General features: G+C 36.7%; 1 protein-coding gene across 1 annotated transcript in view; it reads left to right on the top strand.

The window, feature by feature from the left end:
• Positions 1-16,019, top strand: part of GNG7 (G protein subunit gamma 7) — an 832,631-nt gene that overhangs the window by 350,348 nt on the left and 466,264 nt on the right. The window lies entirely within an intron of this gene.

Raw genomic sequence — 16,019 nt, 5'->3', positions numbered from 1 at the left:
TGGAATTTACTGGAGGAAGCTGGCAAATGAGCCAAGGTATTGGGAACAAATAATTAGAGAGGGAAAGATAATAGAATGGGAAGAGGCCAAGAAGACATTTGGACTGCAGGCTAGAGACTGCCTTCCATATCTGGGATTGATAAAGTATAGGCAGAGAGACAGACAGACTGAGTTTTAAAGTTAAATCTATAACAGAAGCTGCTGTTAAAAAAGGAATTATTATTAGGGCATATACAATATTGCACAGTAGCTATAGGAATCAACCAGAGGAGGTCAGAAAGATTGGGGGGGGGGGATTAGATGAGCAATTCACAGAGAAACAATGGGAGGATGTATATAGCTCCCAAATATGCAACACAATCTAGAAGATTTAGGATTTATGCCTGGAAGTGTTTGTATAGGTACTTTTATACCCCAAGCAGACTCCACAAAGAATTTTTCCTCGGGTAAATGGCAAATGTTGGAGGTATAATGGGTAAGAAAGAGGTACCTTGGATCATGTATTCGTGAGGTGTATTGAGTTGTCAGAAATTCCCTACAGAGAAAAAGGATATAGATAAATTAGCCACTAATAAATATACAGTCTTGGTTAGCTCAGAGCACACACAGAAAAAAAGAGGAGTGGCTATCTTATGGAACAAAAATATGCCCATACCTAAAACTATTAAGTCTTATAAAGATGATAAAGGAATGTTCTGTATGGTTACAATACAGATTAATGGGAACATGTATACATTAATCAATATATATTGGATACCAGGAATTGGCATTAATACAGTGAAACACCATCTCAATAAGATTATATCATTTTCTATAGGAGATATTATTTTAGCAGGTGATTTTAATTGTATCCTGCATGAAAAAGATACTACTACTATAGGAAAAAGGAAAATTACATCTAATGCAAAACATTTAATGGATTTTATTAATTTATATCATTTGAATGATATTAATAATCAGATAGATTCTAAATCATTACCATACACTTTTTTTTCTAACAGATATAAAACTTATTCAAGAATAGATAAAGTCTTTATTTCTAACCAAATGGTAACAGACTTAATTCCAAAATCATTTCATGCCCTATATCAGATCATAACTCAATTGTCTTTGAATTTATGGTAAAGAGTACTTATAATGTTCAGATCAAAAGAATACCAGCATACTTAACTCAACTAAAGGACTATAAAGATTATATACTTACAGAGGTGCAACATTTCTTAGACTTAAACACTACACCTGATGTCTCCATTATTTACATTTGGGATGCTCTAAAATCATATTTATATGGACAAAGTATCAGATGGTATAATAATAAAAGGAAATCTTGGGACAAGGAAATACTAGATATTCAAAGCAAATTAGATTCATATAAACATAGTAATAAAGAAAATATTATGGAAAAAAAGTCATCGAGGAAATAAACAAATTAAATGAGAAATACAAAGAAATTTTAAGCCATAAAGTCAAAATAACATTAGAGAAATATAAGTTTTTGTCTTACTCAATAAGTTCCCAAATACTTACATAGACTTAAAAATAAAACAAAAAGGCTGAATAAACAAAATCATATCAAAGAAATTTTCTCTCCAGGGAAAAAGAAGAATGTTTCTAGTTTACCAGAAATATTAGATGAATTTAGAAATCACTTTCATAAAATTAACCACAATAACATTAATATGGATTCTAAAGATAAAATAAAGACATTTATAACTACAAACATGAACAAAAAACTTAATAAACAACAGACTAAATTAATAGATGAAAATATTTCATATACAGAGGTTATTACACAAATAAACAAACTTAAATCAAACAAAGCACCAGGTAGTGATGGTATTATACCAGAGATTTATAAAATTCTTCCTAAAAGTACTTACTCATTAATACATAGGGTTTTCATTTCAGCTCAAAATGAGTTAACAACTCCACCATCCTGGCAATACACATTTATTTCACCAATTTTAAAACCCAATAAAGACCCAACCAGATGCACTTCATATAGACCTATTTCATTACTTAATGTTGACTATAAAATGTTTATGAGTATTTTTGCTGACAGATTAAAGACAATCATTCCAGGTATAATAGATATAGATCAGACAGGCTTTATTATAAATAGAAATACCTTTGATAATATAAGGAGAACTTTAACGCTAATTGATTATGCAAACAGGAAAAAGAAAGACTTAACACTTATTAGTCTTGATATAAGTTCAGCATTTGACTCAGTAAGCTGGGACTACTTGTTTATCTTATTGAAGTGTACAAATTTCTCTGATGCATTTGTGAATTTAATTGAACATCTATATAAAGGAGCATTGGCTTACATTAAGATAGGAACATATGTCTCACAAAAAATACCCATATTAAAAGGTACAAAACAAGGGTGTCCACTTTCTCCACTATTATTTACTTTGATAATGGAGCCTTGGGCTAATTTGATTAGAAACAGCACTGATATAGTAGGATTTGATATAGATGAAAATACAATATCTAAAATTCAACTTTTTGCTGATGATGTTCTAATTACGTCAGCAGGAACTAACTCTTCTATGCAGTCATTATTTGATAAAATGACAGATTTTAAAAATATCTCTGGTTTGATATTTAATGAAGAAAAAACTAAAATATTACCAATATATGCACGAAAAAATTTCCTCACTAATGATTTTCACAAATATATACCCAACTCAGGTCAGATAACTTACTTAGGTATAATATTAACTAACTAAAGATATTAAATCTATTATACATAATAATTATAGTAACTGTCTTCATAATATACAAAATCTTTTCAACAGCTGGAACAATATGTTTTTTACCATGGAAGAGAGACTCACAATTATTAAAATGATAATATTCCCTAAGATATTATACTTAATACAATCAATAATACTCCCACCTACAAAAATAATTATTAAGAAATTGAATTCACAAATGTTAAATTTCTTATGGGCACCTAATAGACCTAGGATTGCATTAAAGAAACATACTAATAGCTGGTCTCAAGGGGGCATTTCATTTCCAGACTTTAATTTATATACTATCTCTTCTATTATAAAAGTTATTACTTTGTTAATAGATCAGTCATATGTTGCAAAATGGAAAGATTATTGGGAACTAATTAGCATTCACTTCATGAAAATACCATTAATACATAAAAATACTATTGTAAATAACCCCCATGTTATGGTTACTAAAAGAATTTTGTACTTCATCTATTACACCAAAATATATTGCTAGTTACCTATTAAATATTATTATTAGATATCGTAATTTTATATTTATGCATCCTAAATATAAGGAATGGAATTTTATCCTATTCCCTATAATGTATACACAAGGTATTCTTTTATCATCCACCTCTGAAAGAATTCTTCTAGTCACAGAGAATGATTTAAAGTATTGGTATCAGTTGCTGTCTGACAATAAAGTAAAAAATTTAGACTTCTTAAAGCAAGAATTTGATTTGAGAGAAACATGTTGGTTAGAAATTCAGACTTTTAGACAACATCTTATCAGTAAACTTGATTTAATGTCTTTAACAGTTAAAGAATCTGTCCCAATTCTGATTGATTACTTGATATTAAATTTACAACATAGGGTTTCTGATAAAGGTAAGCTCTCACACATACATAAAATTATTAGAGAAGAAACTCATTACAGTTCAGATACTTATTGGAATTATTTCATTTCCATTAATGGTGAATCACCAAAACAACAAGATAAACAATATATATTGGAATCTGCTTATAAAACTACTTCTTCCATTAATTGGAGACTTTTTACTTGGAAATTTTTACATAGATCTCTATACACCTTTAATGATGAATAAAATAAACAAAAAAGACAACTTATGTAAGAGATGTAATGTAGAAATAAATGCTGATTGGGCACATATGTTTTATGACTATATAAAATTGAAGGAATATTGGATGCTAATCAATGATTTTTTGCAGGCTCTTTTCACTGATAATTTCATTGTCTCTAAATCACTTATTATTTAACACTCCTGTTCCTAAAAGTGTTAAAAAGTTAAACTTCCCTTATTACGGTCTATTCTAGCAGTGGCTAGAAAAATAATAACCAGAAATTGGATTTCAGATACTCCTCCTTCATTTAATGAATTTAAAAATGTTATGACTGAAGTGTGTCATATGGAACTAATGGCAGTAAAGTCAAGAACTACTAGAAAAACGTCTTACTATACTATATGGGATACTTTACAAAACCTGTTAAAAAAGTCTTAGTTTCATTAGTAAGACATTACAGTATAATCAATTGATTTGATTTATAGTGGATGTCTCTGTAAATATTTTGGTTGTTTTATCAAATGTTATAACTATTTACATTTTAATTGCTTGTATAAGATTGTTATGATATTTATTTTGTATGTTAAAAACAATAAACTTGTTTTTTAAAAAAAAAAAGAAATTCCCTACAGAGTATTCTGTCAGGAATACTGGGTGAGCAAATTAGTTTAATTAGAAAATATTTTTTGAGCTAGGATACAGGATCTGATTTGCCAAGACATGGTAAGGCATTGTTAAGTTTAGTCCTGCTGGCTTCCAAAATGTAATTACTAGGGAATGGAAATAACATTTTAAACCAATCAAACCTGATGATGTGAATATTGTAATGGAGAAAAAAAAAACAGGAAATGGGATCTTTAGAAAAGGGTAGGATTATATTACATAGGAAAAAAATGGAAGTTGTGGTAATAATAGAAGTAGAAAAATGTTTTGGAGGAGGAATGAGGTTTAAGAGGAGGTAGGAATTGAACAATTTATGTAAAATTGGTTTGATTATATTGTATAGAACAATATATGTGATGTGTAATTTTGTAGCTTGTTAATATGGTTTGACTACTGTTTTATAAATATAAGTTTGCCTGAGTGAAAAGCAGTAATTCAATAAAGGAGTTTTTAAAGCATGTCCTATTTACATTGTAGAATGACTAAGGTCTCTTAAGCTGGTGTTTAAGCCACTGCTGTACTTGTAGATGTGAAAGAAGATTTGAGAAGTTCTGTCTGTTGAGGCTCTGCATGCAAAGCAGACATTGACCCTCAGTAGCTTTTATGATACTAGGGTCAAGGCTTTGAGATGGTCAGTACTAGTTTTTGATTTAAATCCCTGATTTTCTTGGTGAGAAAGCATTGTGGTCATTCAAGTTAAGTGTTTGGACAGGTGCATAGTGAAGGGCCATTATACTCTGTGATTGGCCTAATAAGGGCAAAATGCAATGTAATGATCACATCCTTGGACCTAGATGCCATACCCTTGCTAATAAGCTGTGGAGTGAAAAAGGATTTTCTTACAGTAGTGGATACATGGCGATTGAAGAAAAGTTTGTTTCCACATAGGTTCCCAGGTTTCTAACTAACTTTATTGCTTTTCAGGGGTGTGCTGTCAATGTAATAGCCACAGGGGATGTCATGCTTGATGAAGGGGGACTATTACACATTTTTTGGCTTCATCTATAGTTATGAGACCTACTGTTTGTTTGAAAAAGGCACTCGGAGGATCTTGGTGTCCTGCAGAGATTTTACTGAGGCACCAAGTTTTTAGTCATCTGCAACTTCGTCATAGCCGTAAACCCTTAAAATTAGCTTTGACCTCAGAAAAGTAAATGCCAAATAGGAGTGGCCCAACTACTGAACTCTGGGGTATGCTACTAGTGGCATGTCTGTAGATGGAGATAGAGCCACATACCCTAATTTCTTTGGTTTTGTTTTTGTGCCTATTTACTATCCACGGAGTTACATAGGGGTTCATATTTAGCTGGGAAAGTGTGGGATGATGATGAATGCCTTCTCCAAGTCTTGATATGCTGTGTGTACTGATTTTCCCCTCATCCATTGCTTCATTAACCTTTTCGAAGAAGTTGACCAGTATAAGCAGGCAGGACCTGCCCTTGAACTGACTTGGGTCAAGAGTTTGTCTGTTACCTGTGTCCTTATTTATTATTTCTGTAATGGTCCTCTCCATGGCCTTACAGATGAGACTGGTCACACTTGTGGGTATATAATTACTTAGGTTCATTGACACTCCACCTTTGTGTGGGGAGCTGACTGCTGCTGTCCTCATTTCATCTGGCATAAAGCCTGTTTGGTGGCTGTAATTGAATAGCTACTGTAGGGAGTTTGACAAGTGCGAGGTATGGTATTTGGCCCCACCAAAGCAGTGTTCTTGGCCTTGGTAAGTGCTTTAGGGACTTGTTCTTTGAAGATTGGGGAGGGGGGTGTTTAGCTGTAGATATGTGATCTAGGAATGTAGGAGGAGGCAGTGGGGGTGAAGTTGGAGCTGAATTTATCCACTAGTAGATTGCCCATGTCCTCAGGGTCTGATTATGTGATAACACTTACTATTAGTCCTGTAACACGTTCCGCGGTGGTGCAGCCGTGGCATTGTTGCCTCACAGCAAGAGGTTCTCCCGTTCGATTCTCTGCTTGGGTTGGGAGTGCCTTCTGTGTGGAGTCCGCATGTCCTCCCCACTGTCGAGTGGGCATTCAAAAGACATGCGTTGAATGGGCGTGCCTTTGACGGTTGGATGTCGGGCTGGCAACTCTACACCATAAAAACCAACTGCCAGTCATTAGCGGACTGGAGTTACACTGTGGCGACCCCTAACCGGGAAAAGCTGCAAGACAAACAACAACAACTTACTATTAGTCCTGTGTGGTGATTGACATTGTTTCTGAGGTTTCCAACATTGCTATATGTTTATGGTTATTTTTTGCCTGAGTGGCTATTTTTACCGCATGCCTGGCTTTTGTTGATTTGATCAGATACCAGAGTTCCTTGTTAATTTTAGCAAGAGTGTTTTTGGCTTCTTGAGAGTTGCATTTATTATGCATGCAATGTTTTTTTTTTCTTTTATTGTAGACCCTGTTTATATTCGGGTTCCACCATTTGACATTGTATTTATTTTGGTGGGGACTGATGCATCTTTGCAGCTATTTGCATCTGCATAGAATTTGACATTAATGAATTCCACATATGCAGTGGGGCCATCATATTGGAGGGGAATGTTAAATTTAGGCAGGTTATTGCTCAGTTTTACTACATTAGCCTTTGCATAATCTCTAAATACTGAGGTATTTGAAGATGCTTCCATATTCAGTCTTATGGTGAATGTGACCAATTTGTGGTTCAATTTGATCAAGAAGGAAATTACAACTTGCAGGGAACAGAGCTGTCCCATAAATTTAAAGACCACGTCCAGAATCTTGTCTTGCCCTACGACAATGGTGGGTGGCCTAATGAATAGAGTCCATACTAGTCATGCATAAGGTATGATCCAAATTAGGTGTAAAGGGGGCCCTGTAGTTAGCTATGGTGTGATAAGGGGCTTTGTTAATGGCAAGTTGGGCAAGGAGTAGCTTCAGGTTTTTACTGTGTCTCATGAGCCTGAAGATGAGATTTTGTTTTATGAATATAGAGCTGCTACCATCTTTAGTGCCTCTGTCTAGTGTGGTGGGTCAGAACACGTGGTACGTGTTTAAACTATGCACTGATGGGTTGCCCTCAGTGGTGGTCTTGAAACACATCTTCATGACCATGTATATATTTATGTATTCCAGGGTAAGCAGTGCCTGTAATGAGTGGAGTTTTTATTGAGGCTGCTAGTGTTGAGCAGCAATACTGTTATGATATCTGTATTCTGTTTTAAGTTGGAAGCTTTTGAAGATGGACATTGTCTGAAAAACACACTAAATGGGTGGGCAATGTTTTATGCAATATACAAAAGCCATGGGGGGTACATACATACAAGTAACTCCACCTATTTGGACTTACTTGAATCCATCAAGATTCAGCCCTCTACCCTGATCCTGGGTGACTTTAACTACACAACCATAGAGTGGAAGACCTATTCTAGCCCAAACATGAACACCCAGCGATTCTTCGACTTCGTCAATGCCAATGCATTGGATCAGCTGGTCAACACCCCTACAAGAGGTGAAAATATCCTGGACCTGGTCCTAACCAACATGAGTAGCCACTGTAGCACCCCTACAGTGTCATTCTCCTTGGATCCGGTCATAAAGTGATCACTTTTGAAGTCACCATCTCCCCTGACCCCCCCTTGCCAGGGTCAAACAAAAAAAAAATTTCCAAAGCTGGCTACAGTCTTCTCAGAGCAGGTGTAAGCAGCTTCACAACCAACGTCTCTTCAGTTGGAACTAGCACTAATGTCCAAGCCTACACCAAAAAACTATATGAGCACCTATATAGCTGTATGGACTCAGCAATACCTGACAGGACCAAATCATCTTCCTCAAGGAAGAGTAAACCTGTCTGGAGGACAGCAGCAATAAACAAACTCTATAATAAAAGGAAAAAAATTGCTGTCCAGGACCAAGAAGGAGCAGGTGCCAAGTTGGAAGCAATCTCTCCTTTGTCTGAACAAGCAAATAAGGTCACTGGTAAAATCCTCTTAGGCTGACTTTGAGTCCAAATTGGCCACATCCACTAAGGACAATCAAAAGGCCTTCTTCACATATGTCCGCAGTCTCAAAGGTAACACCCAAATCTGCTCCGAACTGGTGGTCAATATCACCACATACACAAACGCCATAGATATAGCCAACCTGCTGTCAGACAGGTTCAGTGAAAACTTCACCCCCCCCACTCTCCCCATCAGTAAACCAGGACATCCCCAGCACCTGCCCCCCTCATCACCAGGGAGCAGGTCCTTAATGCCCTCTCAAAGGCAAAAAATACAGTCTTCATGAGACCCAATAACATCCCTGGCTGTATTTTACATGAACTCAGGCATGAGCTGTCAACTCCATTAAACACCCTATTCAACCAAAGTCTGAGCTATGGCTTCATCCCAGCTGAATGGAGGACAGCCACTGTCATCCCTCTACACAAAAGTGGAGCACCACTGACCCAGGCAATTATAGCCCCATCAGCAAAGCTGATCTACAAGACCATGGAATGCATTGTCATGGACCTTATAAACAAGGACATTGGCAACCTCCAAACACTTGACCCCACACAGTTTGGTTTTGTCAAAGGAAGATCATGCCTGTTAAACTTGGTCGACTTCTTCTAAACAGTCACCAAAGCCATGGACTAGGGGAAGATGGTGCACACCGCCTATCTTGACCTAACCAAAGTCTTTGACACTATTCCCCACTCCAGGCATAATAGATAAACTCGAAGAAAAAAAGGATAGCAGAAATGCTCAGTTAAACTCTCTCCACTTTATTTTCAAAGACAGCAAAGCTTCCAGGTTTCCCCTTCTTTAGTGCTAACATAACAAATAAATTATTCATTCAAATAAATAGTAACAAAAATAAAAAACATGTGACACAGCCCATCCAATGTAAAAAAAAAAACTAAAAACAATGATTAATTAAAACACAATTAACATAATGCAAGTACATCAGTTTATATAATTAATGCAACTTTTGTTGTTTCTTGCATAGAGCAGGTTTAATACTTATCACATTATTAATAACAGGATATATATCTGCTTGCAACCTTGTGATCCAATCATATTCTATATTTTCAAGCATGTTATTAACATCACCCCCCTCTTATACACTAACTTAATCACCCTAAATTTAAAGATATGGTCACTACCTTTCTCATTTATGTGTTTAGCCAATGCATTAGTGGGTATATTTCTTCTGATATCAGATCTATGCTCAATTATACAATCTTTCAACCTTCTAGTACTTTTTCCCCACATAAAAACAAGAACATTTTTGGCACACGGCTAGGTATACAATCTGTGCTGTATTACAATTTGCATAACATTCAAATTTGTAGATATTTTTTGTAAGTGGATGCACAAATTTAGTTTCAGTACCAATATCAATACAACTGCAATTTGTACAAGGATAAGTACCTTGTCTGTGTGATTCATTCCTGATCTTTCCTAAATGTAGGTATAATACGTAGAAACTGGAATGTTTTAATGTCCATGCCAGAACTGAAGCATGTTATAGGGGAATGAAAGGAATTTGAAAAGGAGACTATGCTGTAAAGACCTACATTTAGGAAACTGTGAGCTCCCTATGTAAAGGGGATAACCCACTGCTAGCCTTTATTGGTTCTTCAGATTCTAGTGGTGAGGCTGTCTTAGTTCGAAGAACTGATGACCTGAATAAGAGCATGCTGCAATTGGAGAAGAAGGTACAATCTTATAAGCGTTTGCAAAGGCACCACTTTAAGTTTTTCAGCATATTTGGAGCTTGGGGTAGTACTGAGAGGTCTACGGATCTTAAAAATGCAGAGTTATGGTGATTTCTACCCCGAGCTATTAGCAAAGTGGCAGGAGCTGAACTGAACGAATACTTCAGTAAAATTGAAGGAGATCTCATGGGTGAGATTCACCAGCTTGAAGATAAAATTACTTCAAATGCTTCCTTTCCACTTGGTGTCTGCTGGCTTTCAACAGATGTTAGAAAGGTTGTCTAACTTTGATAAAAGCCAAGAAGCCTATAAAAGAAGGAAACTGCTGAGAGTTAGTAACGATTTTAAACTGGGCCATATTTTCTCTTGGCCCAGAAAGATTGGAAATGTGGATGATTGTCCAGTCTTGCCTATAATATACGGCTTGCCTAAAATACATAAGTCTGTGCCCCCCCCCCCCCCGAGACCTATTGTCTCCGGGAGGGGATAGGTAACTGAACCACTATCTATGTATTTGCAGGAAACACTGAGTGGATATTTGCACTTGCGTAAGAGTTATATCAAAGACTCAGGAGATTTCCTGGAAAAATTGTGTGTGTGACTTAATCAACATGATGGGACTGATTTCTTCTTAGTAACTCTTGACATAAACTCTTTGTTTACCGTGATACCTAACGAATATGGTCTGGAAGCAGTAAGACACAGTTTTTGAATGTTAATACTGAGATGTATGCTAGACAGATAGAAAATATATGTGCAGTTATTGATGTTGTACTCACTAATAACATATTTCTGTTTGAGAATAAACCATACTTGCAAGTATCAGGGGTGGCCATGGCCAACAACAATGCAAACCTGGTTTTGAATCCGTGGGAAGAGCAGTATATATATACATATATATATATATATATATAAAACTGTGGAGGGTTTATCAATTCTAATTTATTGTTCTGTAAACGCTTTGTCAATGACTTCCTGATTTGGAAAGGGAATATTAATGAGCTGTTAGCATTCGTTGCATATTTGGACAACACCACTAGTTTTTTGAAGTTTAAGCTATCTTACTCAAATCATTTAATCACTTATCTAGATATCAACTTGATGAGAGATGAAAATGGCTTACATACGAGTGTCCATAGAAAGGAGGTGCATGCATATGCAAATAGATGCACACATTGGTGTAGTATGCATGCCCCCCCCCCCATGTTTTTAGGGGGATTGTGAAAAGCCAGCTGAGTAGAGTCAGCAGATTAAATACAACAGAATGTACCTTCCAAACTCAGATGGAAGTGATGATGAGTGAATTTACTGATAGAGGCTATGATGGTCTTGATCTAAATAGTATGGCAGATGAAGTTAGGAATGAAAGGCAGACTAGCCTGACCCCTTATTTTAGTAATAGGACTAATGTAAGGACTGACAGTGGGAGAGGTGCTAATAAACTTAGATATATAATGACTTTTAATGCCAAGTCTAAGGAAGTGGAAGCTATAATACGTAGAAACTGGAATGTTTTAATGTCCTTGCCAGAACTGAAGCATGTTATAGGGGAATCCCCCTTTTTTGCCTACAAAAATGAAAGGAATTTGAAACGGAGACTATGCTCTAAAGGCCTACATTTAGGAAAGATCAGGAATGAGTCACATAGACAAGGTACTTGTCCTTGTACAAATTGCAGTTATGTTGATATTGTTACTGAAACTAAATTTGTGCATCCACTTACAAAAAATATCTACAAATTTGAATGTTCTGCAAATTGTAATACAGCACAGGTTGTATACCTAGCCGTGTGCCAAAAATGTTCTTGTTTTTATGTGGGAAAAAGTACTAGAAGATTGAAAGATCATATAATTGAGCATAGATCTGATATCAGAAGAAATATACGCACTAATGCATTGGCTAAGCAAATAAATGAGAAAGGTAGTGACCATATCTTTAAATTTTGGGTGATTAAATTAGTATATAAGAGTATGAGGCGGTGATGTTACTAGCATGCTTGAAAATATAGAATATGCTTGGATCACAAGGTTGCAAGCAGATATATATCCTGGCATTAATAATGCGATAAGTATTAAACCAGTTCTATGCAAGAAGCAACAAAAGTTGCATTAATTATATAAATTGATGTACTTGTATTGTGTTAATTGTGTTTTAATTAATCATTGTTTTTATTTTATTTTTTTTTTTACATTGGATGGGCTGTCTTACATGTTTTTTATTATGGTTACTATTTATTTGAATGGATAATTGATTTGTTATGTTAGCACTGAAGAAGGGGAAACCTGAAAGCTTTGCTGTCATTGAAAATAAAGTGGAGAGAGTTTAACTGAGCGTTTCTGCTATCCTTTTTTTCTTTGTTGGGCTTTGTGGTTCGTATTGGATACAGTTTGCCACAGTAAAGGTATTGTTGCTGCTTGATAATAGATAAACTCACCCAGCTAGGCATCAACCCTTATGTTACCAGATGGGTAGCTAACTGACTCACTGATAGAACCCATTCAGTCAAAGTAGGGGAAGTCACCTCTAATAGTAGGCCCCTAATGAGCAGTGTACCCCAAGTATCGGTCTTGGGGCCTCAACTGTTTGGACTTTTCTGAGGTGCAAGCCAAAACCAGTGCTCTGTGGCTGACCAAGTTTGCAGATCACTGCAAGCTGGGCGCTGTCTTAAATTCCCCTAGTGATGTGAACATTCTCCAAGAAGGCCTTGCCCAAACTTATGACTGGTGCCAGAAGCATGGTCTCAGACGGAATGCCAAGAAATGCATCATTATCTCATTTGGGGAAAATGGCATCCCCACTAATTATCACATTAATAACGTACTAGGCACGCAGTCAGTGGTGAGGGACATGGGCACCCAGGTTTGTAGCAACCTCACTTTTGACCACCACGTTGCCTCTGTTGTACGGAAGACTTTCTACATGGCCCACTTCATAAGGAAAGGTATTTCATCTAGGAACAAGGAGGTCATAACATCCCTGTACTCCTCCTGTATCAGACCCATTATCAAGTACAGTGCACCCTTGCCAAGCACATGCAGCAGTTGGAGAGACCACAGAGGTTATTAACCAGGAAAATCCAGGGTCTCAAATACCTAACCTGTACAGATAAGCTAAAAGCCCTGTCTGTCTACTCAGTCTCATGCAGACTGCTCAGAGGTGACCAGTGTCTGGCATACAAGGCCATCTCAGACCCAGCCTTTATGGAGTTGCTGCATATCCATAAGACAAACTCCACTCGAGCAATCCACGCGCAAGGACTTAACCTGGTCTGTGACATTAATAGAACTAGTTGGCAGGAAATATGCGTGTCCCAAAGACTCCCCCATTTGTGGAATAGACTCCCTGTCCATGTCAAGCAGAGTACCTCTGTAGCCCTCTTTAAGAGGAACCTGGATGACCGGATGGGAAAAAGAAAATACACCCCTGGGATCCCACCTGTGTCTCTGCTGGACAGGGGAAACAGCTGCTGACTTTGAGAGAACATGGATGAAATTTTTGGCTAGGCTTATAAGGGCCTCCAGGCCAGTAGCCTAGTTTCATCATTAAGTATTTAGAGAGGTAGGTGCAGGTCATCTTTGGCATGGCAGTTAGGAAGTCTATCATCTCCTCCTTGTTTGATATATATTAGATGCTCCTTAAATGGTACCAAAAGCTATCCAGTTGTTGAAGTTAATTTTGTTTGTATTGACATCATTCCCAGTGATGGCAAAATGCTGCTCAAAGCTAGGTTCATGCTTGGTTTGGTCAGGTATTCCATCATGTCTCTCTTCATGTAATCCAGGGAAGTATGTCTTAAGTCATTTACTGCCACATGTACTATGACTGTGTCATATGTGTACTTGTGGTGAAAGGACATGAGTGCATGCAAGATGTAGCAAGTCCTCGCACCAAATGAGCAACTAACTTTCACCCATTCCTTACTCATTCTGGTGAGTGGTACCTCATTGTGTTTTACTAAGGAGTCATCTATGACTAGAATGGTGGATTGTTTTTGCCTTATGGACTTTTGAGATGAGACACTAGGAGTCTTAGATGCATGTTTCATGGTGGGTGCTGACTGAGTTGAGTGTTGGTGAGTTGGTTGAGGGTATTTATTTCTTAGATTACGTGTAGGAGGCCTTTGTGGTTTAGCATATGCTGTGGATTACGTATTATATGCAATGTGTATATCATGGTGTTGTGTGTGTTAGTAACTGTCAACCAATTTGCTGTTTGTTGTGGATTTATGTGAGAGCTTTGCCTCCAGTAGCATACATCTCTCACATACAGTGTCACTTTAAGTATCAGGTGGTTGTCAGTAAACGGGAGACAGTTGCTGTGTTGTCTCTGGCTGTCCATTTCAACCAAGAGGGCTACAGTGGCAGTTGCAAAATACAAAACCATGGCTCCAGTTGCTTACATGTGATAAAGGGGCCCCATCCCGTGCTTAACTCACTAGTGTCATTTTATTATCAACTGTGAAATCCATTCTCAGGGCAAATTAGTATCATCTGTTCAGAGATATTTTAGTTTGTTTTCCAGCCAATTTATGCTACTATACAATAAACCATAACTTGCATGCATATTTTTCATCCCCTCTCAGACAAAAGCTGGATAATGCCATAATAATAAACCTAGTCTTCACCTTGCTAGCTTCTCTCACTCTTCCATAATTATTTATTGCATATGACATGTTAATCTGTTACTTTACGACACCTGTCACTTTTAGAAGTTTTTGTTGTTATAACCTGTCATGTAGTCATTTGCAGTGTTTCTTTTCTTTACTTTCCTCATGTACCTTCAGTCTGCTAAGTAGGCAAAGTTTTACTCTTTGTGTTGCATTAAGACAGCACTGCCATCCCATGGCCTCTCATGATGCTTCCTACTTTAGTCACTCTTCTTTCTTACCAGTTTGCTTTGTGCTCCAACCAGTGTTGCACTCACTAATGTAATTTTAACTTCCACATGGCAGTTTGCCACTGAAGATTAAGACACTGTATTGTTATACCTTGATACTACCACAGTCCTGGGTTTGATTCCCACAGTCTCCATTTGCCTGTTATGTTACTCTGAGTGAGTCATTTAACCAGATATTGATCCTGAGCCAGCCTTGAAAAGGAGCTGTGTGCTTAATAGTCTTGCCTATTAAATACTTACTGTTGTTGTTATTATTATTATTAATAAAGTTCATGCACATTTATATGCAAACTTATATACATAATTTCCCATATTCTCGTATTAATTCAGTCTATTTTGTGACTCTGCATAACCACATTCTTCTGCATCTCTCAGAAGCATTCTAGCAGAAGTGAATATGACAATGGCATCCTGTATTTAACATTTTCTATAGATATATTTGACACCGTTTCTAGTCTGTCAAGCATATTAAGCACCATTGAAAATCTATCATGTTTGTCATCTTTCGCAATGGGGTAACAAACAATAACCATCTTTCTTTTTCCACACATTCACATAGCTGTCAAAATGGCTATTGGACCAACCACACTACAGTCACCACTGTTCGCACATAATGCCATTTGGTCTTTGTGTTTTCATTTTTTCTTTTTCATTTACCATTTTTCCCCCTATTATCTCCTGTTATCTCTTTTATTGTTTTTAATCCTTTGCTCTCATTTCATTGTTCATACTTAGTGGAAATTGTCTACATCCTAATTTGTTTGTAGTAAAGACTCAAAACTAAAATGCAATTTGTTAGTGTCCCTAATGAAATTACTAGCACAGCAATAAATCGTCATCATCATCATCAATACTATTGGCCTCTTTTTCTCATTTTTTTCCTACATTGATTGAGTAAGGATATCATGTCAACTATCAACTCCTCTCTCAATTCAGTTGCCACTCTCTTACCTCCTTCAACAGTCATGCTT

Source organism: Protopterus annectens, chromosome 8.part0, assembly GCF_019279795.1.
Source record: "Protopterus annectens isolate FY-2018-M chromosome 8.part0, PAN1.0, whole genome shotgun sequence".
Taxonomy (NCBI): Eukaryota; Metazoa; Chordata; order Ceratodontiformes; family Protopteridae; genus Protopterus; species Protopterus annectens.
Note: the sequence above shows the minus strand (reverse complement) of the source record. Positions and strands in the feature narration are given on the sequence as shown.